The sequence below is a fragment of the Vicugna pacos genome, chromosome 15 (assembly GCF_048564905.1).
Source record: "Vicugna pacos chromosome 15, VicPac4, whole genome shotgun sequence".
In the NCBI taxonomy this organism is placed as follows: domain Eukaryota; kingdom Metazoa; phylum Chordata; class Mammalia; order Artiodactyla; family Camelidae; genus Vicugna; species Vicugna pacos.
In genome coordinates this window covers 22,720,052-22,744,186 of record NC_133001.1, presented here as the reverse complement: position 1 = coordinate 22,744,186, position 24,135 = coordinate 22,720,052, and the positions used below count along the sequence as shown (strand labels likewise).

The following is a 24,135-nucleotide window of genomic DNA, read 5'->3' as shown; positions in this document are numbered from 1 at the left end:
TTTATTTCCTTAACTAGCCTGGAGACAGATCTTTTGTACTACATTTTGGGTGTATTCAGATTACTTTTCCTAATGAGTGTTTGACAAATGTTAGAAGTATGAGAAACAATTATTCATTGGATGCTTCAAAGGTTATAAAAATGAATCAATAGACATGACATTTGATCAGCAAAATTTCTACTCACAGTTTTATTGCATCTGGCAATTGATAGTAATCACTACTATTTTAGTATCATTTGATCTCAAGCTTACAGCATTTTATCAGAGGAGAATTGGTAAGGTTTCAGATCTTTGCATTTCAGATTTGAGAACTTGGAGATGTAAAAGAATTTCCAAGGTCCCAGAGAAGTATTTTAGAAAGCCCAGGCCTCCTGTTGTTAGTGCTGTGCCCTTGCGACCATGCTCCACAAAAATCAAACTGCTTCTAAATTGGGTTTTTTTCCCTCATCTAGAGGTTGAGAGTTCCTGGGACTTAGGAAAATTATTATTTATCTTACATTCTGACAGCATGTTGCTGCCATTCTTATGATTTACTATGGAATGGAGAAAACATTGCCAACCAAGCATGTCAAAGCCACATCTCATTATACATTCCATTTGTTCTTCAGCGCATGGCTTCTAGTGTGTATGTATATGTGCAGTTTCTATTGTAGCAGTAAAATAAAATGAGCCAACTTGGCTCTCTTACCTATTGAAGGCCTTTAAATGTATGCAGCCTCTGGGATAAATCAAATGCTTCCCTCGATATTTGGATTACAGACATTCTTTTGATGGCAGGATCCTCAGATAGCGACAAGGAAATAAACACAAAATAAAGAATGGTTTCTCATTGATGCTTTATTCTTACTGTCTCTCTGGAGACCAGATTGATCTGATGTCTGTCTTCAGAGTTGGATTATATCTCGATTTCTAGAGAGGCTTTCTCCATCAAGATGCCAACAGAGTGCCACTAGCAGTATTGTGTCCAGCCTGTATGTTTTGCAAGTGCAATGAGAGAGCAGGAGTTTCCTCAGTATTTTTTTTTTAATTTTACTTCTTCAGTTAGTCTTGTTTGGCAAAGCAATCCCTTGATACAGGAAGCTTCTTGAGACCAATACTCTAGATTAAAAAACAATATAATTTAAGAAGGTTATTTCAACAAATACTCTGTTTTAGATTCAGATATCAGCTATTGATTATGAAAATAAAAGCACATTGCATATATTGATAGGCAGTTCTTCAGGGTATTCGCAGTGTTCAAAAGGCTTCTGTGTAGAGGGATGGAAAGCAAAGCTTGCAATCACCGTGGCTTCATTTTATGCTCAGTACCCACGACTCAGCGTACAATGTTGCTTCGCCTTCGACTGTTTTATTGCTTTGCTACTGAGCGTGTTACGCATTAGCACTTCAGCAGGGAAATTTTAAAGAGTGTTATTCTATTTATTCTAAGTGTCATATAATTATGAATTGATTTACTAGCCATTGTAAGGCTACAAATGATAATTAATTTATTTGCATAATATGTAGTTTCATAGAAGTTCAATTATAATAAAGCATTTGCTAAATGTACCATGATAATAGTGTTTCCAGAGACAGTGAGAGTCTGAGACTGGAATCTCTTTAGTCAGTATGTGGTCGTCATCATGGGCAATCCCTTCATTTCAAGATGGAAGTGAGGTTTCGTTAGCTCCATGGTTCACTCATTTACATTTTTTTCTTATTTTAAAATATGATAATCAGTAACTTTGAGATATGCTAAAAAGTCATATGAAATAGAGGATATTGATTCAGTTAATAGTAGAGTCCCTTGAGCCCAAACTGGGATTGAGATAAATATTTTCCACTTTTCCTGAACAATGAGCTAGCAGGATCCAGTACTGCACCTTGTACCCATGTCAGCTTCCCATGGCTTGATCGGCTCCCTCCCTCAGATAGGAGATGGAGGAATGAAGGTGGGAGACTGTAAATCCCCACTGTCTGGGAACACAAATCAGCACTGGAGAGTGTTCTAGGTGCAAGTTCCAGCTTCTCAGAGACTACCTCTAAACAGGCAGCACAAAAATCCAGACTATCGTGGACCAAAGTGTTCTGAGTATTCCTCCACTAGAAACAATGCTTTTCCACACTTACTTATGAAAAAGAAGAATCGCAAAGGGAGGACTCCCTCTCCTGGTTTGTAGGTGCATGTTGTATATCCAGCAGAGGACCTTCGTCCCAGCTTGCCTCTCTTGGAAGGAGGGAAGATGAAGAACCAGTATGATCTTGTTTTGCTGACAAAATCTTGTTAGTTTTCCCTTACCAAAGAGAAGTCTGTTCCTCAAAACATACCATGTGATAGAATGGACAATATTGTGAACTGTGATGAAAGACGGTGATACAGATAGAAACTATTTTGCACAATAGGAGCGAACTCTAAGGGAACTACCTGATATGACTGATAGGACAATTTATTTATATATCTCTACATGCTGCAGTCAAAACTCTGTGTGGGCAGGAATCATTTCACTGTAATTCGTAAGTGTGATATTACCTTTTTATCTTCATTTATCTCAAAGTATTTTCTAATTTTCCTAGTGATTCCTTCTTTGATGGATTGGTCATTTAGGAGTGTGCTGTTTAATTTCCACACACATGTATGACTTATCCAAAATTCCCTTTGCTATTGATTTCTAATTTTTTACATTATGGTCATAAAACATACTTTGTGTTATTTCAGTCCTTTTAAATATATTAAGATTTGTTTCATGGGATAATATAAGATCTGTTTTAGATAATGTTTCATGTGCACTTGAGAATATGTATTTTGCTGTTGATGTCTGGAGTGCTGTGTAGGTGTCTGTTGAGTCTCGTTGGTTTATAGAGTTCCAGTTGTTGATCCTCTGGCTAATTTTTCTGTCCGTTGTTAAAAATGAGATATTGACATTACCAACTACTATTGATGAACTGTCTTTTCTATAAAATTCTTTCAGATATTGTTCCATATATTTTGAAGCTCTGTTGTTAGGTCTGTATATGTTTATAATTGTTACGCCATCTTGATGGGCTTAACTTTTATCATTAGAAAATATTTTTCTTTTTCTCTAGAAGCATTTTTTTTTAATTTAAAACTATGTTTTCTAGGATTAGCCTAGCCACTTCAGATCTCTTTGTTTACTGTTTATTTGGTATATAGTTTCCATTCTTTACATTTTAAAAAACCTATTCTAATCTCTGCCTTTTAATTGGAATGTTAAAGTAATTATTCATAATAAGGTATAACTTACATCTTTCATTTGCTATTTGTTTATATGTCTTATGAGCTTTTGTTTCCATACTCCTCTATTAATGCCTTGATTTGTATTAAAGAAGTGATTTTTAGTGCACCATTTTAATTGCTTTGTTTTGTATTTGCTATATTTAAAAAAATTTTATAGTTACTAAGAAGTATAGGATTAATACTTAGTACATGACAATGTAGACTAAAAAAGACAATATACATATTTGTTGTATAACCTTTTTTCTCCTGTCTGATTTAAAAGACAACTATATAAAGCAGTAATTATAAATCTGTATTGATAAGCACACAATTTATATGAGTGCAATTTATGACAATAACAGCATAAAGGAAGGAGAGATTAGAGCCACAAGAGAGCTCTAATTGTCGGGCATTCCTTGAACACTCCAGCAGGCATGTTACAATTCCACCTTAGCTTTCACTTCCTGTTTGCACAGAGCCTCAAGTTGAGAGTTTAGGGCCTTCTTAGGTTTTTTCAGGGCATACACATAGCCCATGTGCAAGGACTTCTAGATTCCTAAGTATGTATCAGAGCTTTTTAAAAGCACCTTACAGACATGGGAATCTCCACATAATTCTTCTGCTCTCATTGATTTTTATGGGGAGCAAATTTCCAGAGATCTCTACCCCACCATTCCTGCTGATACCCTCTGGCATTTAATATTTTAACCTTTAACCAATTGATTGTGCCACATAATTGCTTAGGCAAATAGCAAATTTCTCTTCCTGTCCCCTCCACTGAATGGCAAAGATACTGGAGTGAGTATTTCTTACAGTTCATCCAACATATGCCATATCTTGACATCTGAGCTCAAAATAAATAATTGTTTAGTGTATACAGGCTTTTACAGAGACTTCTCTAGATGGAATGTAGAACCTACATTCTGATTAGTCTTAAAGTTCTTTCATATGCCCATTTATTGCAATGGGCTTGCTTAAAGCTCAGATTCTTTAGTCCCATTTATAATAAGAGCCAATTTGTGCACATAATGACCCTGCATTTGACTTATGGCTACTTCATATATTTCATTTGAAGAAAATTTCTCATGTGTGGAAAATTTTCTAACTCTGAGTAGTTGAATTCTACAGACATCAGCTGAGATTTAGTTATTCTCTGCAAATGAGATTTTTCCAATAAATCCTCATTGTCCTTAGGAAAGACTCCATCAATCTCTTAACATGTAACTCTATTCAATGAGTTAGAAATAAATTTTAAATCTATTTTCATTAAAATAAGGTATTGTGATGTTGCCTTAATGACAATTTAGCCTAATCTGCATTCTAGAAGTAATGTTGTTATAGCAGAAGACTAACAAACCTGACACTGCTTAATTTGTTTTGACTTGTCATCATTAGCTTTATTTTGCAATGGATGACTATGCCATGGGAATTTATAAAGTTGGGCTTCATTCCTACGGCAGTAAATCTTTCTTAAGTAAGAGGGATGTGGCTAATTTCCTCTGATAAGGAAGTTGAGGGACAGTTGAAAATGGGAAATACGGAGATAAGGTGGCACCCTTAATAGTAGCCCATTTTCTATATTGTAATGGAAACTGAGAAATGGATTCATTACTAATGAAAGTACTTACTAGTTATCTATATATTGCTTCTATAAATGATAAAACGCCTATATTTACTACAGGGCTACAATTACCCTGTGTAAATACTCCATTTGGCAACTAAGGAAGTGTGGTAGTAAACTCGGGGCAGCACAGAATGGAGATTAAGAGGAGGGTGACCACATACCCTTGTTTGCCTGGGATCATCTCAGTTTGCACCTATTTTCCCAGTGTAATGATTAGCAGGGCCCCCTTTAACTCTCAAAATTATCTCAATTTGGATGGTAACCCATTTACATATCTACCCCAGTTTAAAAGCACAGTCTCTGAAACTGGCTTGTGAGGATTCAAACCCGCATTCCTTTGTTTTCTGCCCCTGTGAAATGTAACTTAGCTTTTCTATGCCTCGGTTTCCTAAGCAGTAAAATGGGGGGTGGCAACAGCATCCGCCAAGCAGGGTTGTGAAAATTAAACCTATGTTAGGTCTCTTGAAACAGTACCTGGCACTCAGCGTAGGCCCTATATCTGTTATAGAATTTGTCGTACCACATGCAGTTTCTAGGCCACATTCACTAAAAGGTTTCTATTGCCCATGATATCAGTTTCTTCCAAATGACTCTTTTAAGGGAGAATAAAGACAGAGAGGGAAACAGCACTAGTGAAATGCTATGAAATCTAATGAGTGAAACTAGTAAGAAGAGCAAGATGTGTTGCTGGGAGCAGTACTAAACTACATCTTCCCCTCCGGGATAGAGACACTTTATATTGAAAACCAAAGCAATATTCCAGTATCTTTGTTAGTAATTCACAAGTTTACGTCTTTCTGGATCTGGTACTATCACTATCCTCCAAATTCGCTGTAATCTTAACTGACAACGTTAGGAAAGGAATAGCACTGTTCCTTGACTTGAAAACCTCTGAAGTCAGAGTTGTGCCCTCTGGTCTCTGGAGTACACAATTTACATTTTACTTGTTACAGTAACACCATTGTATGTAGAGCTTCCCCCTTTGGGTAAATGTAAATCGCTGTCTATTTGATCCCTTGCGGGGAGCTGTTCGTTTCAATAGAAAATACACAACAGTCTTTTACCTAAAATACACACACTTGGAATAGTTTATGCAGGATTTGGGGCAATGTAATACGAGAGTCTTATTGCCTTGCCTGATCATAAGTGAAACAATACTAAATTGTATTTTTTATTACCTTGTGTTGGAGAGATTTTTCCTGACTCATATATTCAGCTCACATTCTAAGGATGCAGAAGGCTTCAGTAACTTCTCTCATACATCAATGCCAGTCAAGAATATGGCAGCAGACAACAGCAAAACCAGCTCTGAATTGCAAAATAGCAATATGATTTTGCTCCTTTAGAAGTAAAAAGAGAGCTCACCGTTCTCATTAAAGACATAGTTCATATGCTCATTGAATGATAGGCAGTTTTCCAGGTAGACAGAGCACTAATTGAGTAATTTACCTTGATTAAAAATTCATACATGATACAGACATTAGTGCTAGCTCAAGAGAAATGGATGAGGTAGAATTAAAACAGCTGTAGAGTAGTTTGATTTTATTTCCTTGCCTATTCTACTTAGACATTTCCTAATTCTTTTGTCCATAAGATTTAAATATGGTCCAAAAAGTAGAAGTTTCTCTTTTTTTCATCCTCATGAGTCCAGAAGAAACTGGCCACCCGACCATAGTGAAGATGGCTACATCTGGCCTCACCTGAGACACATGTGGTGGATGGGACACGAGGTGGTGATGGTGTCCTCACTGACAGGGCCATCCATGTACTTTAGGTAAATGGTATCAGAGCTCTGTTTGGAGGTTTTGTCATTTCTCAGGCTGTGTAGAGTCCTAGGCGTCACCCTCTACTTTGCAGTGATAGCAACAGTGACCAGAGCAAGGGTGCCAAGGAATCTGTATGCTAAGGAGTGTTATATAATCAAGGTGTCTAGCATCCTGCTTCCTAAATTAACTCCTATTTGAAAAGAAGGGCACTACTTCAAACAGAAGCAATTATCTTGCCTGGCGCTGAGAGCTCCTGAAGAAAGCATTAAGACAGCAATTTGTAAATTAAAGATATCTGCTAGATGTCCTGGGACAGCCATGGACTCTGGGCAAATAGGAGATTCTATAAATATGGACAACTTTAATTATCTCCTATGAAAAATAATGGTCTATTTACTTTCTCCACCAATGAACTGGTTGCTTGAGCCATTTACATTATGTAATAGGCCATAGCATTCATTGTACATTGGAAAAGCAGACCTAATAATCAGGGACAGTAAGGAAGAGAATTGGGGGGAAAAAAAGATTGCATATATATACTGTATAGACAACAGTGGTGGTCTTATAGTGACAGTGCTCATTTCCTCAGATGAAACAGTAAACAATTGATTGTCAAGAAAGAAAGTATGGTATTATGAATAAAAGCATGCCTCTTGGATTTAGGATGTCCAGGTTTATATCTCATCCCCACCCTTAGCAGCTGTGTGATCTTGGGCAAGTTACTTAACCTCTCTGCATTTCAGTTTCCTGACCTAGAAGATGTGAATAACCCCAACTACACAGAAGTGTGAGCGTTTAATCTTGAATATTACATGGATTATCCAGGGTAAACACTTAGAAAAGTACTAGGCACATTATACAACCTCCAAAAATTTAGCTTTTAATATTGTGACCAAGCTAGCTAAAGGATATACATGACCAATACACCTTGACTGTGACCTGTCGGTATGTACAGATTGGTCACAATACTCCAGTGTCAATGTTCCTAGTCCCCTGCTCCTTATATCAGCAAGATCAGTATTTCCCAGTGATTTCTGTTTCGGAGAATACCAAGAGTCAGCTGGCTTGTGTAACTATAAAAGTGTACCTCTGCAGGTTGTGTCACGGTGGAGGGTGGTAGTCAGAACTCTCTGGAGGGGGTCTCCCACCTGAGCCCAAGCCTGCTGCCTCTGCCCACGCCTGCCTCCTTGCCTAGAATCCTATACTCAGTCTCTTTACCCAGTTTCCTAGGTGTGAGCATCTCCTGACCAGCTCTTTCTAAGAATATTCCAAGATCATAGCTGTTGAATCCTAGTGACACAGTTCTTTCCTTTATTAAAGGGGTCCTTTTCCCAGCAAACACACAGTAAGGGCAAGTTGAGTGTAGCCCAGAAGGTACTTGAAGCTTCCCCTGCTCCCTCCGACTAGCTATGCTGTGAGAGTCTTTCTGGCCCACTCCACTACATTTTTCCCCTTGGCTTCAGTCCAAGGAAGTCTTCTATATTTTCTTTCAGCCTAGTCGCCTTTGAGGGTCCATCCAGCTAGTCTGTGCATCTTTGAAAAATACTTCTAGACAAGGCTTAAAGTCTTTGCAACTGATCTCCTAGGACCCCTGACATCAGTTTCAGTGCTCCTTAATATTGCACACTGTTAGGAAGTGACCTGAAGATCCTAGCAATCAGAGAATTAGTCTGCCTAGAGTACACAAAAGACTTTCAAGTAATTCCCTAACTCTACTTGTCTGACTGAGATAAAATCACTGTTGGCCCAATCCAAATATGTTGTACAAATGAAGCAAAAATAGTGTGTTCCATGAGTTTGCTTGACCAGGCATATCTGCATATTTTCTGAGGTATCCAAATGGCCAAACAGAACAGAGAGCCAGTGGTCCCATGGCCAAACCACCACAGTTGGATATGTGCTCCCTCCTGGTGCATTCATGCAGCCTAGAGAGATGGAAGGAAGCTACTAGCGGTGAGCACACCCTCTCATGGATAAAGTGAAATACAGGTGACCATCGGGAGGGAAGACCCTAAGGAGGACTAATGAGGGAAGAAATCGTAAGTCTGGGAGAAGCAGCAGCTACTGGGAGCTTTGGGATATCTGTTCATGGTCGTTTCTATCAGTAGAGATGCCTTGTGGATAGTCCTGTGCTGCAAACACTAAATGTGTGGATGCAAGACAAAGGCATGCTTAAGTGTCACATTAGTATGAGCTTATACAGTTCACTGAAGTTGATAACTGTTTAAACCAGGATGACATGTTATTATTTTCATCTTTCTTCCTGTCAAAAATAGAATTTTTTTTGAATTTTTATTCATTTTAGTGGCTGTAATAAATGCTTCATTGGCTATCCTATAGGAAAACTCTAGTTTGGGAAACTATCTGGGAAATCCCTGAGGAATTTCAAGATTTGTCTGTGCTAGTGCAATTTACATAACAGCATTTAAGAAAATAATAATGACACTTGCTGAATTGTCACACTCTTTAAAAAAGTGATGATGGTGATGATATTAATAATGATAGTTAAATTCTCTCTCTCTGTTCTTCCAAGAATAAATAATAAACACTAAATCATGGAAAGGAAAGAACTGGACAACATATTGTAATGTATACTGTACTATTATCCTCTTTCCTGGGCTTTTTATGAGCCTCTCGCATTTCTTTAATTCTAATATACACAGCACATTTGGTCGTTTAAGAACATCAATCATTCAGCTGATACTGTGGAAACAGGTTAGAACCAGAGTAGATTCAGAGAGCATTTAGTCCAATTCCCTCTCTTTCTAGGTAAAGAAACAAGCTGAGGGAGAATAAGTGACTTGCTTGAGGTAATCCACTGAGATTGTTTGTGCATTCCTCCCTCATTCCAAAAAGTAGTTCACTCATTAGGAGTTAATAAAAAAGCCTGAATGTCCTGACTTATGGTCATGCACTACAAATTGATTTTTCTCTTTATTTCACTGCTTCCAGACTGACCCATTTCAAAGATTAACACAAATGAAAACTGCCTGTAGAGAGAAAATAATTCCCTCAAAATTCAGGCTAGGTATAATTTCTCCTTGATAATAATATCAAAGTATTTCTGCTTTCTTGAGCTATTCATCTAGGGAAATTAAATGTGATCAATTCCTTCATGATTGTAGATTTTTTTTCTATGTAGTTGATTGCCAATGATAATTAAATTACCAGTCATGTCAAGGGAGGTTAGGGGTTTGTTATTCTGTTGTAGTTTTGCTATTTCCCATTCTCTCCATAAGTTTAAGGACTAATGGTTTGAGTTCTGTCGATTCTTTCTTCTATTACTCTAACTTTAATTGATTCAATGCACTTAACATTTTAATCAAGATTTGTCATGTACCCATTAGGTGACAGTATCAGAATCATCTTAGATACACTATATCTCTGTTGCTTTTCATGTTCTGAATCCAAATACTACTGAGGCTCCTCTCAGGAAACACTTTTTAGTAAATCTCCTCTCCATTTCTGCTATTGCCTTAGACTGGCATTTATTTTCTCTCTCAATTAGTGATTTCAAGACTTCTGCACCTGAATCTCGGTTACTTTTACCAGACTTACTAAATCTGAATATCCAGAGGTTGAACCTGATGATCCCTTTTTCTGAAAACATCTTTGTGCCATTTTGACATAGCATATCTATGTAAAAGCATGCAGCTGTTAAAGTGCTCCCCAAATTTTGCTTCTCTAAGATTCCAGGATGTACCCTACACCAACTCATTCATTTTCTTTTAGACATACTGGGAAAATATCTATTGGCCATAAGCTCATTCATCACGCCATTTCTTTTCCAGAAAATTTAGAAGGACTCCAGAGTGGATGATAAATTATGAATTCTATAGATGAAGTTCTTTGGTCCTTAGTAGTATCAGAACTTTTTATCCAGGCTTTTGTCCCACTAGTCTCCAGCAGAGACTTTGAACATGCTCATACTTCATGTGTTTGTCCAATATGTTGTCCCTACTGTGGCCCCTTAACCTCTACCACCTCTCACCTCTTCTCACTTCAGCTTGTATATCTTATTCTTCAAGTATATCTTTGAAAGATATATTTTATCTTTTAAAGACAGATACCATATTTTTTACTTTATTCCCAGCATTCTGAGCAGAAAGTTATGGTTCAGTAAGTCCTTGTTAAATGGTGCTGAGTATGCTCACAGGTCAAAAGCATGGACAGGTCAAAAGTGTGTGGATCTGACTAATGAGTCCTTTTATATTATTCTCAAAATTTCTCGAACACAGATTTAATTCGTCCTTTTGGCTTGGTACTCATAAAATTTGGGGCTCATCAACAGATGGTTGATGATATCAGTGCTAATTACATAATGTCATATGTAAGTTTCTGTAAATATGAGCAGTTGCTAAATGAAATCTAAAAAGGTATGTCATCATTTGAACAAAGGTGGAGGTAGGAACCCTATGTTTACTGCTTACTTAAAAAAAAAAAAATCAAGCAATGTATCCAGGAAAGCATTCATTAATCAAAGAGTAAGTAATTGGCAGAGAAAACAACAAAATGTTCTTTTAAACCCAAGGCAGTGGGAATTAAGTTCACTGATATGAGATGGATGTTTGGTGAAATGGTGCTAAAGTTTTGGTGAGATAGGTAAATGATAATAAACTTTTACTGTTCTTGTGTTCCAGAGGTTGGCAGAACCAAAACCTGAGTGTTTGCTATGTTGACTGTAAACATGACCTTTCAGTATCAAGATTTTCTCTAATTAATAGCAACTTTCCTTCACCCGAAGACATAAGAAACATGTTGGTAAGGAGTGAGGAAACTAAACAATGCAACTGAGTCAGAAATTAGATGGCCTTAATCCAGAGTCAGTGCTACTGGGAACCAGGGAATGGCTAGGTACCTGTTGTCACACTGGTGATTTTCATCTGTTCAACTACAGTGTTAGTAGTCACTCAAGGCATTTTAAAGGGCATGCAGCCTCTAGTTCCTTTCTCCTTAAAGTGACTATCTCGCTTCAGTTCTCCAACTTGGAAGGATTATTGGTGTTTTCTGGGAGCAGTGCAGCTAGAAAAGGACCAAGACACTGAAATGTTGAACAGTCTTTGCCACTTTGGATTGCAAAGCCAAGAGTTGGATTTTAATAAGTTGCTGGGTGTGGGTCTTAGTACCAGTAATAGATGTTTATTTAAGGAATATTTCATATCAGTCCAAGGGAAAGACAGCTTTGAACGTCAAGATAAAAATAAAAATTGCTAAGTGTATGGAGCTGAAACACCTGCTTCTAGTAATGCAGACTAGGAAATTTAGAGCAACTGTCCTTTTTAGGACAAACTTAAAAAGCACCAGAGAGCTTTTTTTTTAAAAAAAAATAAAGGAATTACCAAGCCAAAATCCTAGAAGAATTGAGAAACCAGAAAGTTAGAGTCAAGCCTTATAGTAATCTTTTTCCTGAGGGCATTTTCCCATTTAGAAATAAAAGGCTAAGAAACTGAGCTTTCAAATGGCATTATTTTATTTTTTATGGCTGAGTAGTATTCCATTGTATAAAGAAAACAATGCCATTTGCAGCAACATGGATAGACTAAGAGATTGTCATTCTAAGTGAAGTAAGCTAGAAAGAGAAAGAAAAATACCGCATAACACTTATATGTGGAATCTAGAAAAAAAAAAGACAAATGAACTTATTTACAAAGCAGAAACAGACTCACAGACATAGAAGACAAATTTATGTTTACCAGGGGAGAAGGAGATGGGAAGGGATAATTTGGGAGTTCAAGATTTGCAGATACTTATATATGTGTATATAAAATAGATAAACAGTAAGTTCATACTGTATAGCACAGGGAACTATATTCCATATCTTGTAGTAACTTATAGTGAAGAAGAATATGAAAACAAATATACATATGCATATGTATGACTGAAGCATTATGCTGTACATCAGAAATTGACACAACATTGTAAACTGACTATACTTCAATAAAAATATGTATGTACGGAAAAAGAAAAAAATAAAGTTTGGGCAAGAGAGCCCTTTAGCATTTTTGTTTTAAAAACAAACAAACAAAAGAAACTGAGCTTTCATTTTGGTGTTCTTATGAGGCTAAGAGGACACCACTTAAAACACAGGGTCTCCTAGCGGAGAGTCCATCTGATATACTAAGCTTCTGAATGGCTATGCTATCAGGGAAAACTTAAATTTTTTTAAGAAATTTGTAAATTGCCTCTTACATGAACTTGCAGTGAAGATGCTTATACTCCAGATAAACTGGAAAATGTTCTCAGACTGGCAATGAGCCCCAGACAGATTACAGAAGTAACCAACAATCTTCTCACTTAGAATGGAGCTTTATTCTAAGCCTCAAATTATTTCTACAAATAATATTTCAAATGCAGAGATTACTGAGCACATACAGAAACAAAGAAAAGCAGCAGAAAAAAAGAGAAACAGATTGGAATGAGTGAAAAAATATGAAAAACATATTGTTATACTTACTATCTTTAAAGAAATAAAAGACATGCTTTTGAGTATCTGTAGGAAATTATAAAAAGTAAAACAGTATGCTTGAAAAATAACTAAATAGAAATTCTGGAACTAAAACAAAATAGTAACCCAAATTAGAAATTCAGTAGGTGGATTTAACACCAAATTAAACACTGCTGAAAAAAAGAACAAGTGTATAAAAAGATCAGAAGTTACCTAGAACTTTGCTGCTCAGAGTATAGGATAGAGGTATTATTTAAGGTGAACATGGCTTAAAATTTTCCAGAAAAAATGAAAGTGCATTTTCCCATGGCTTCAAGAAGCCAAAGGATCTTAATCAAAATTTTTAAAAAAAGAAATTCATACCTATCATTATGTAGAACTACAGAAAACTGAAGACAAAGAATATCACCTTAAGGTTAGCCAGAAAATCAAAGGTAACAGAAACAAGAGGTAACAGTGAATTGACTCAAAGTAATTACCATTCTACCACACATAGTAGTAATTAATGATCTGCTTTGTTTTAAAGGCACCATATGGCCTCTGAAAAGTAAATCAGTATATTATTAATATAAGAATGGGTCAGAATACCTGGGTTCCAAGCCTTGTCTACGACTGATTGACTACATAATCTTGAGCCATTTACTTTGCTTTTTAACTGCTAGCAGTACCTTCCTCAGAGGTTTATATGATGCTTAGATGAGGCAATGCTAAGAATACAGTGTTTATCATAGTGTCTGGCACACAGACACTACTCAATAAATGTTAAGTACTATGATGAATATTATTTTATAGTCTATTTTAAACAAAATCATTTACTTATATTTCATGGTGCATAGATTTTTATAGATGATTCTTTAAAAAGGCTGAGTCAGCTATCTTTCAATGCATACATAAACACAATGTTTTATTTACGAGAGAGATGAGCATATTAAACATGTCCCTAGTGGACATGTGAAAAGTGCTCTAAAGACTGCAAATCACCATGAAAATGGTTGTAGTTTAATTTATGCCACATAAAAATTGCATGAGGTAACAAGTAATATAATCACTGTACAGATAATAATAACAAATGCTTACGATATGGTTACCAGGAGCCAAGGCCTATTTGATTGTTATAGATGTATTATTTATAGCAACCTTACGACAGAGGTCCAGTTATAACCTCTATTGTCTAGAGCATGAAATTGAAGTACAGAAAGGAGTCAGTCCACATCCGACCTGGGAGTTAATACTTGACCATTTGGCTTGAAAGTTTGCACTTAATCTTGGGTGAGTAAACCAAGCCCTTGAGAGTCTTCCTAGGAAGTAGGTTTCAGTTCTGTGGGTTTTCCAGTAGCGCTCCAGCACACTGCTCGTTTAGAGGTTTATAAACAGTCTCAGTGAGTCTTTTTAGAGCATGCAAAAAAACCACAAAAAAACTATTACATAAAATAGTCCTGAAAATTAGCAATTCAGAACATTTAAGGTGTTATGTACCTACTTCTTCCTCTTTGTTTCCTTATATACCAACTTTTCCTTCCTTCCTTTTTTTCCCCCCCTAAATTATGTTTTTGCTCAAAATGGAAGTGAGTAGGCTCTGGTAAAATGTGTCAGTGCTCTTTCAATGAAATCTGAAAATAGTCATGAATTAGACAAGGAAGGGTTTCACAGTAATATCTGAATATTGGAGCAGTACTTTTTTTAGTTCGGTGGAATTCCTGTGTAAAACAATTTTAAAGTACTATTTTCAAAGTAGTTTTAAGATGATTGGATACAAAACTCAGACTGGAGACTAAAATGTTCCTTAGTTCAGTGTTTAGAACACACCTCTATGCATGTGTATGTTGTTACGAATTTTACAAGGGTTGGGAAGTTGAATTTAGAAGAATTTAAACAAGATGAGGAAGAACGTGATGGAGGTGATCAGAAGAAATTTTACTAAATTAAGCACCAGGAAATAACCCTAGAGAAATAGGGAAAATGTAACAAAGGAATCAAGTTGGATGTGTTTTAATGGTGTGAAATGCTACTAAGCACTTTTCTTGCTTATGATTGCAAGCTTTACTATTCATTAAGTGAGTTCTTATTTCTGACAGAGGATGATGGTTCATTATCCTCCGATGCCAGGGACAGCATCCAGCCCGGCATGTCCTGGGCAGTGAGAAAGTTGTCGATTCCAAAAAGCTCGTTAGTCCCTCTCTGGCAGTCACCAGGCCATTAGAGAAAGGGGAAAGCAATACTTTCTGCTCAGCTTGGCATCTAGTTTGCTTATTCTGAAAGGAAAAAAAGTTAGTGGAATTTTAATCTGTCTTGGTCTTTATTTAACATTTGTGAGGGTGAAAAGTGACAATAGTTTTGGTGGTAAGCACAACTGATAGATCTGATAACTTTGTTTTTGTTGGTTTGTTTTTTTTTTCCAAGTCGTTAGTGAACGAGAGCCCTTAGGACAAAATACGAGGGTGGAAATTGTAAATGGCAATGATTCGTAACATTTTCTTGTGGAGCTATCATTTTGCTTTCATTTATGCCTAGTTAGCAACCTGTTATCCAACTTTTTTGAAGCCAAACACTCACAGTATCAAAACAGTTAAGTATGGCAAAGAGAGAAGAATGGCACCCTGTCTTTAATCTATTCCCTATGTGAGTCGTGGGGTCTAAATTTTTAAGGCAAGAAAGAAAGCGATAGGTAACAGTTACCCTCAGGATTCACTTAACTTACTCGACTTTTTCACTTGTGAGTTTATATTTACATCAGTGAGTGTCTATTATATGCACATACTTTGCTAGGTACTGAGGCAACAGTGCCAAATGAGACATACAAACACCTAATAAATAGGAGAGAACTCACAGATCAATAGGGAGGCTGCAGGGTAGGCAAGCAATTGGGATGCAGCATAATCCATGTGCAGCATGTGCACCAAAAGTGACGACCAAAGAAAGAAGTAACAGCTTTCCAAAGAGGGTGAGGCAGGAAGGGAAAGACTTCACAGAGGAAGAGGGGTCCTCTGCTGGTCCTTTGAAGGGTGATTTGAAAGGTGTTTGCCAAACAAGCAAGGTGAAGTGGGGAGACATCTGAAGCACAGAGTAAGAGCTAATGGATGCAAGAGAGGATATCTGAAGATCAAGGCAGAGTGAGCAGTTTAGGAGGGCAGGAGCAGAGCAAGTCGGGAGACAGTGGGCAGGAGGCTAGAGGAATTACAGAGTGATCCTGAAGACCTGTCTGGTTTAGGAAAATAGATGGCAGATATGTTTATTTTTAAAAGGATGTTCAAGAGAAAACTTGAGTTGAGGATATGTGATGTCTCACAAGCTATTGCATTTTTCCTTTAGAAGAAAAAAAATATTATTTTCGTGCATCCTCTTGACTGCTGTTCTGTCTCCCTGATTTTCCCCAAATTCAGTCTACCTGTTCTTATGGACTCTGAGCCCTAAAGCTTTCTCTAACGATCACAGCCCACACTTTCCTCTCTCTTCTGAACCCCTAATTATCTGAAGACACTCCTTTGATACTTAAGAATCCTAGGACTTTAAATAAGCCTCTAAATTTATAGATTAAGAAAATAAAGCCCAGAGAGATGAAGTTGCCTACTGAGGATTTTTAACATTCTGCCTTACATTTCTAGTTTAACATTTTATACGGGTAAATCTTGTCTCCTCAACCAGATTACATACAAGTAAAGGGCCAACTTCCACTTTATTAATTTTTCCTTTCTCTTCTACAATCTTGGCTAACTCCCCACACAGTAGGTTCTCAGTATGAGTTTGCAGACTGATTCAGGACACTTGCTTTCTCAAATACATTTCCTTAAAAAAAGGGGGGGGGCGTTTGGGCACTCAGAAAAAATAAACTAATATTTACTATTAAAAAACACATCAAACTTTAGCCTGCATCTCTGTCTTCAGAACCTCCTTCTGTCTGTTCCCACACTTAGCAGAAACTGTTGTCTTTTGGGGGGAAAAAAGGGGACTTAAGATAATCAGGCATCGATTATCTAGAAAATTATTGCCCACCTCCCCAACCTACCTCTGCAGTGAAACATCAAGATGACAAATATGACTTCAAGACTATTCATTATCCACCTGTAAATTACTGTCAGATTTGCCATCTCCTGCTTTCACACATACTGAATTTCAGTTGATCATTTCCACATCTCACTGTTGCTAAACTGCCTAGTTTCAGTTCCTCAGTCTCCATGTCACTCTTCTTGATTGAACTCTCCTTTCAAATCCTTGACTATACATCTATGTTCTTCTCAAGAGATGTCTTTTACATGAAAGCAGCTCCTCCAGCCTATATTTCATCAGCGACTTGAAAATATCTCTGCAGTAGAGTTTTGCATGTGTAGTTGTCTTGTTTCTCTAGATTTTAAACTCTTTAGAGCAAGAGATTATCAAGGCTGGTAAAAACCACTACATACTGGTATTCAGGGAATGATACTCTTTGCATCTGAACTCTGATCATTATGTTGTTTATTTCTAAGTCTGTTTTCCTAATTAAGCTTTCTCCTAAGAGGTTAGTTAAGACTTCTTCCATCCCTGCAGGTATAGACTTGGAATCCACATTGTTTTTCTTGTTGAGCATTAATACTTCTTTTATTTAATTGCATGTGAACATATGGTGCTTTCTTGATAAAGAGCTTTTATTTTGAAGAGTTAATCCTCAAACATGGGTGGCTATTTAAAAAATAAAAATTTAATTAAAAAGTTGTCTCCAGGAGGAACTAGATGACACTTCTGCAAAAGATGTCCTTTTGTTTGCATTTGGTTACATTGACCACACTGGATTTTAGATTGACAGACTTGGAGACCTGATACTGTCGTTCGCTAACAGTACCTTATTTCTCAGGGGGCAGACTCAAATTAAACAAGCTCACAGAACAATGCATAAAACCAGAATGCCTATTTATTGATTTACAGTGAGAAAAATAGCTGTTACATGGACCGGAATGCTAATGTCAACTTGCTCTTCCAGGAAAGTATATACCATCTCCTGCATGGGAAGCTAAATTGTAACACTGAGATTGCTTAGTGAGCATGGGATCAGAACAGGGCAAGATTAAGACCTTTTGAGGCTGTAAGCATTTTAGTTTGCCTCCTCACTTCCCTTAAGTTTTTCAAAAAAGAAACAATATAAAACTATAAAAATCTGAAAAGTCCAACAAAGTTTTGATTTTTCCCATGATGACTACTTTCATTGAAATATCAGATCTTGTATTTTTTTCAAAACTAAATTTTTGTAACTTTGCTTTGTTGGTGTCCTACACACATGATTTGTCTGCTGGGCTCAAAATAAGAGGTGCTAGTTCCTGTGCTGGGAGTTTTGATTACAGCAGGCCTGTTTGCAGCTGTTCTGAAGGAGACCGAGCTCTCCTTGGACCCTGCTTGGGGAGATGGTGCTAATGGTTGCAAAGTGACCCTGCTCTGTGCTTCCAGAGCCTGACTCATCCCTTTCTGAAGGACATACTCTGTCTTTAAGTATGTTAATGCATTCAATCAGTTTACAGTCAAGGAAGGCTGATCTGAGAATACTCTGCCTTAGGAGAGTTGGCATATCTCTAATCTGCTCCATCGTGCATAGATTTCACAATGTAGAGCTCATTCAGAGGGCAGCACCCCTCCCCATGTCCACCCCGCCCCATAGCAGTCACTACGGAGAAGGGAGAAAATCAACAATATCCCCATATCCTAGGCAGGGCAAAAAGACCTGTTGAGGATAACAGTTCCTATCCACAGATATTATGCAGGTTGGAGTCGAATTTATATTAGCCTGGGCAAGACCACAGTCAACAGCTTAAATGACCGCCAGCCTGAACGTAGGGTTTTCTGGAGAGTGTCCTAAATAATTTTTTAAAAACTCATTGGATGAAGAAATAAGTAATTTTTTAAAATTTTAAAGGCTTCAAATAATAAGAACAGTTAAATAACTAGCATTTTGTATACACTGAACATTTAATGACTCAGAAAAAAATGTTAGGAAGACTAAGGACCTGTCCCTGTGAAATATTCATTATGCAAGGAATAATCATAATTTTATGGTGGACAAATCTGGCAGACACCATTCTAACCAAGTGAAACTGCCCGTGAGGAGACACACGGACATCATATGCCTCTTGATACGATACAGTGAGAAAGGCCCGTGTAACTCTTGTAGGACTCTTGCCAGAAATTCATAACCTTAATCTAGTCACCAGAATACATCAGACAAACCCAATCAGAGGGACGTTCTGCAGAATAGCTGACTCTTTGATAGCATTATGGTGGTGAAATAAAAAGGAAGACTGAGAAACTGTCAGAGAAGAGTGAAGGCCAAGGAGCCCTGACAAGTGAACATAATGTGGGAACCTGGATGGATCCTGAAACAGGAAAAGAGGTATTAGTGGGAGAGCTGGTGATGCAAAAAGATCTGTAGGTTAGATTCAGTGAATCAGTGTTGAGGTCATGGTTTTGATGATTGTACTATGGTTATGTAATATGTTACCATTAAGAGAAGCTGTACTATTTTTGTGGCTTTTCTGTAAATCTAAAATTATTTCCAAATAATAATTTAAAAGAGAAAGTAGAGGACAAATTTCATGGATAAACAAACAAGTTTATGTATCACAGGACTGAAGTAAATGTATCTAGCATTTTGTTTTTAGAAATAACATCTGTATGATGTTTAAAATCTGTCATGTATTAATGCCAGAAAGCTATTCCTCCCTCCAACGCCTGCAGTAGCTTCTGGAAACCTTTTCCACCTCCAGTCTTTCTGAGTTGTCATATACGCTTGATATTTTCAAAATGTGCTTTTCAAACTGTGATTAAAATGCCTCTGGTGAAAACAAATCAGAAAGTACTGAAGATTTTTTTTATAAAAAGTTAAGTTTCCTTGTCTAAGCTTCTGTCATCTGCCTGACTTCCTCTCCAAAGGCAATCATTTTAACTCGTGTAGCATTTATTACACATGTGTCTTATCTCTAAATACTATGTCTTTTTACAGTATTTCTTATTTTAATGGTTTTAGACAAGATCTCCTGGCCTCTCACCATGATAGACTAATTTTAGCTTTTTACACAACCTCTTACATCCTCTTCTATGTGTTCCAATAAAATTATATCCCTATTTAATTAAATCAGTGGATAGCTATCAGAATATGATTATTCTGTAATTGATGGTTCACTTTAGAGATAACTTGTGTGTCATGACTTTTTTTCTTTTTCTGTAAGACTTTTTGGGGTTTTTTTCTGGATTTTCTGTATGCCTTTATTTTTCTCTTATCTTTAATTGTTTCCAGGAAACACTCTATTATGTCAGGTATTTTGTTGTGTCTTCCCTTTCTCTCTCTAGTCTGGAGCCCTCTGCCCCAGGACCATCAAGCTTCCTGCTTCAGTCTAGCTGTGTTTCTCTCCAGCCCTGCTGTACAACTCTCCTCCTGGACCTTCCCTCCTTAATCTTTTGCATTGAATCCATTGACTCTTGAATCTCGTAACATCACAGCTGAGTAATGGTTTAACTGGCTTTAAAATTCTAGGTTGAGAATATTTTTTTCCTTGGTATTTTGAGGAAATAGTCCCATTGTTTCCATGCAGTATTACTGCCTCCACTTTAATTTCCTCTTAAGAAATGCCCTCCCAACCTTTAAGCATCTCTACCTTGAAGGTTAAGAGAGTCACCTCTTAGCTGTCCTGAAATTTTATAATAGTCATGGATATAAGTATATTTATTAATTATTTTGACACTTGGTATAATCTTCTAACCTGGAGAATATTCTCTTTCATTATTTCTGTGATGTAATTCTCCTTTCCATTTCTTGTACTCCTTTTCTGAAATCTCTGTGCAGGCTTTAACTCTTAGAATGCTTCTGTATGCCTTTGTTTAAATCCCTTCCCCCATAATTTTTAGCTAATTATCTTGACTTAATTTTCAGTTCTGATGAATTTGTTATTCTAGTAGTTACTTTCTCAGAAACAGGTCTTGTCTTCTTGTTGTTTATGTCCCATGGCAGCATGATCTTAAACTATCGATAAAATGTCTTCTTGGCTCACTCTGCTCTGCATCGAATATTTTAATGCTTAAGTTCTCTATATTCCTTGATGTATCTCCATTTTATGGGGTCATTTTTTTCTTGTTTATTTGTCTGAAATCCTTTTTAATGTGTAGGCTTTCATCAGCTATCAAGGGATACTTGCTTATCTGTTTGTATTTAGGGAGGAGACAAAAGGAAGCTGACTGGAAGATCTGTCTACATTGGCAGGGCTTGTACATTGATTGGTTTGCCCCAGAATGTATAGGCAGAAAGCTATTTGTAATTCTGGGGAACTCCACAATGCTAGATCATGGTCTTACTTTTCTCTCTAGGACCGACTCACATTTCTTAAAGGGTTTTTGTCTTTGGCTTTTTGTTGTGGCTGTATTGTTTTTGCTTTGGGAGAAAACAGCTCTGAGAAATTACGTCCAGAAGGCTGAACCATTTGACTGTGACTGGATTAATACCAGCCTATCTTCGGTACCTTCAGTACTGTCTTCAGTAGCAAGTCTTCCTCCCGCCTGGCACAGCACCTCACAGTGATGAGTGTCAGTGATCTTCGCAGTCTGGGTGTTAGCACCCTGACGGTCTCTGCCACTGAACTAGTCTTCGTCTTCATACCATCTAGGCTGCATTTTCCTCCATCACCTTTAGTAGTTACCTTTCTCCCTTTTGATCTTTATTATGTAAGAACGTGTTGAAATCTCTGTCATTAATAACTCTTTTCTTATTCTCTACACCATTGCTATAACATGTATGTCCCTTTGTTACATGTATGTCCATCTATTCTTATTGAGTAGAGTTCAAAGGGCAGAAGAAATGTGACCTATCTCAACTCTGCAAAAACTTGCTTTTCTAGCTAGGAAAGAGAAACCAATGAAGGGTTGGTTATAAAGCATCTGACTCACAGGGAGAGGTAGACTTGGTTATAAAGTGAAACAAAACAAACAGTGGGAACTAACCAAAGGCAGGGATTCTGAAACTATTATGTTCATTAAAATCCTATAGAGGACTTTTTAAAAAATAGCTGCCTAGACCAAATTCCAGATCTACAGAGGGAACATGTTGAACATCCTAGCCTTTACTATGCCCACCTTAAAATATCAAATACAATATATTTTCAAAACAACTGTTGGTGACTGTAATCTTCTGGCTCCCTAAGCACACGCTTAGTTTGTTGGGCTCAGCACAAATAGTTACTTGGAGATGCTAGAGCCAGATGATGTATTTGGTGTTTTGCTACCAAATAAAACGTGAGCAGATAGAGAAGTATTTTACGTAGTATCAAACTTAAGTGTTCAACAAAGCATACAGAGGTCTTCATTTTGTAATTGTTCCTCAAAGGGGTCTCAGAGTGTGAACCCAAGAGGAAACCCTCTCTCTTTAATTCACGTGGAGTTTTGCTCTTACGGTGCCATAATGCATCCTGACCTCCAAGTCCAGCCACACCACGCTAGGGTGCCGGTGTGATCAGAGATTGGTAAATGCCATCTGTCAGGGAAGATGATTGAAGGAACATAAATATTGGAGTGCACAATATAAAACTAATGATTTTCAGATGTACAAAGAGTTCTTGCCTAGAATCAGGTTAGTTTTCTTTCTCTTAAAGGAAAGACAAATTATACAGAGAGATACAATAGTAAAGGCTTAAATTCAAAAACAGTATGTATTTGCCTCGTACTTTGTAAGAGAAATTTTTTAAAAGAAGCATTTGATTTAAGCATTAAAAATCACTTTGTGATTAAAAAAAAGACAAAAATTTAAGTCATATTTTACTTTACAGATCTAGAAACTGAGACTCAAACATACAAGGTCATGTACATTTTGAAGATCACATGCATTTTGAAGAGTTGATATTATAACTCAAAGCTTATCTTTAAATTCTGTTTTTTTTTCCATCATGTAACATTGACTCAAATTCATCAGTCAGAACCTATAATATCCTAGGTTTGGTTAGACCCTTCACTTGGCGATACTGTGTTGACTCCTCCTATAAATTCCCTGCCAGGTCTGTGGTCTTCCCATTACCCTGCTGGTGATAATCCAGGCTACAATCTGTCATGGAGGCACCACACTATCAAGCAGGCATTTGATTCCAGAATTTCCAAATATTATAGAGCTTAAAGGATCAATTTCATAATTATCGAACCTGTGAAGCCAGCTTATGTGTTTAAAATGCCTAGTTACTACTCTGTAGATTCAATTTTCTATGAAGCTCTTAATGATAATTCCCAATTCCTATTTGAAATCCAAATTACCCAAATTAGATGATTAGGGAAAAGTTAGACCACCATAGCAGTTTGGCTCAGGACTCTGTGGCTGAGTGAAGTTGTAGGGTATCTTTGTCATTGCTCAGAATCCTTTAAAATTAGATGCAAGTCACCAGGATAATTTTAGAATGATAGTATCAGCAGTCATGGGTTACAATAGACAACATCCATTAAATGTTACCTCTCATTCAGGAGAAAGGAGGAATAGTATTTTCAATATAAAAATAGAACTAAATTTCCTACATCCATAATTATGATTTGCGGTGGATGATAAAAATAAAAAAAATTCCTATTTAAAGGAGAGCTGTCAAATAAGGTGTCACATCTCTAACACTTGGGTAAAATAAGAACCAGTAGATAAAAAGAGAGGCAAATTTTGGCTCAGGATAAGAACCAGCCACTCAGCAGTGAAATGGGCTGTCTTAGTAAAATGGTGAGCTACCTCCCACTGCAGATGTTCTCCGAAGGGGCTCTGGAAAGGTTAAGTCCTAGTGTGGAAGGTTTGGTTAGACCCTTCACTCGGCGATACTGTGTTTCCAATATTGTTGTCTTCATGCCAAGTAATTATAGTGACCTGGGAAACTGTTATTCCCTTTCTATCTTCCTCTCCTATAAAGAATTTCTGATGTATAATTACTTATACTAATTACTTGTATATAAGAACAGTTCTCCTGGATATGAGTTGTTTTTTTTTAAAACTTTTTTTATTGAAGTAAAGTCAGTTACAATGTATGAATTTCTGGTGTACAGTATAATATCCTAGTCATTCATATATATACATATATTCATTTTCACATTCTTTTTCATTAAAGGTTATTACAAGATATTGAAT

General features: G+C 36.9%; 1 long non-coding RNA gene across 5 annotated transcripts in view; it reads right to left on the bottom strand.

Moving 5' to 3' along the window:
• Positions 1 to 819: 819 nt before the first annotated feature.
• Positions 820 to 24,135, bottom strand: part of LOC116279403 (uncharacterized) — a 92,872-nt gene continuing 69,556 nt past the window's right edge. For all 5 annotated transcript variants that reach the window (XR_012059035.1, XR_012059039.1, XR_012059036.1 and 2 more), the window contains one exon: positions 820 to 1,098. This is a non-coding gene — a long non-coding RNA (uncharacterized lncRNA). The remainder of the gene's footprint in view (positions 1,099 to 24,135) is intronic.